Here is a 1,160-nt window from a genome sequence, read left to right as displayed (position 1 = left end):
CCGCTAATCATTCGGCCAATCAGGCCGGCATTTAAAGCTGTTTTACTCGGTTTGTTATCATATTGTTAAATATTTAATGACTGAACATCGAGGATTTTAAAAACAAAACTTTAATAATTCACACGACTAGTTTCGTCGGAACGCCGACCACGTCAGGTGTAACATCATAAAAATATATAAACACAGAAAGACCATAAAAGCATTGCATTTCTAATATAACCAGGCTGGCATTTAAAGAGCGACGGTGGTATAGTGGTTAGCATAGCTGCCTTCCAAGCAGTTGACCCGGGTTCGATTCCCGGCCATCGCAGGATTTTTTTGACGGCCTGGTTGGCCGAGTGGTTAGCGTATCCGTTCTCCAGCTAAAAGGCTGCGGCTTCGAATCCCGCCGTGGGCATGGATGTTTGTGGTTGTCTGTGAAAATAATAGTGGTTATGGTGGACAGTAGATGGCGTTGTTGTAGATGAGGTCGGTGGTGGAGACGGAGAGTTGTAGAGTAGGTGCCCTCCCTCAATGAGGCTTAGGACTCCCTGGAGGTGTCAAATAATAATAATAAAGGAACATAACAATTAACTGTAAATAAAGTTTAAATTGGAAACTCAGTTCTAGTTGAAACGTCACTGACGTGCGTACGTGTGCGCCAATATTGGATGGCAGTCTGGTTGCTATTCATGTGGGGGGCGTCTAGAACTATTTCTTTCGATTCCGAAATACGTCTCTCTAGTTCGTCATAACATCTGTGAACATTTCTTGTTAAATCCCAGTGTATTTGATGTTGGAAATCTTCATCATTGGTGTTTGAAAACAGTATATAGCTGGACGGCACTAGCCAGAATTATGCTGTAAGATATATCTCTCTCATGTTCCTCTAAGCGGAGAAGGATTGATTTTTGTCTGACCATAATACAGTTTACTGAAATCACACACTATTCTGTAGACACCAGGAAACTGAAGATTGTGATGTTTCTCTTTCGGATGGTTTAAAATTGACCGGAGTTTGGGTAGAGCTGTGAAAAACGTCTTGATGTTGTATTTCTTTAAGATTTTTGCCAACTCCCCAAAAGAGAGATAAGGTAAGGAGAAGCAGGCTTTGAAATTAGACTTATTCTCATGAGGTGGTTGATGGTAACGGTGAAAATGAATTCTGTTTTTACTTTTCC

At 41.2% G+C, this 1,160-nt stretch overlaps 1 non-coding gene across 1 annotated transcript; it reads left to right on the top strand.

Moving 5' to 3' along the window:
- The first annotated feature begins 238 nt into the window (after positions 1–238).
- TRNAG-UCC (transfer RNA glycine (anticodon UCC)) lies at positions 239–310 on the top strand. Its single transcript has one exon. It is a non-coding gene; the product is annotated as a tRNA-Gly (tRNA).
- Positions 311–1,160: the final 850 nt, after the last annotated feature.

This window comes from Typopeltis vanoorti, chromosome 4 (genome assembly GCF_054136105.1).
Source record: "Typopeltis vanoorti isolate ZY-2024b chromosome 4, IOZ_Tvanoo_1.0, whole genome shotgun sequence".
Classification (NCBI taxonomy): domain Eukaryota; kingdom Metazoa; phylum Arthropoda; class Arachnida; order Uropygi; family Thelyphonidae; genus Typopeltis; species Typopeltis vanoorti.
The sequence above is the reverse complement of the archived record's forward strand: the minus strand, read 5'-3'. Positions and strand labels throughout refer to the sequence as shown.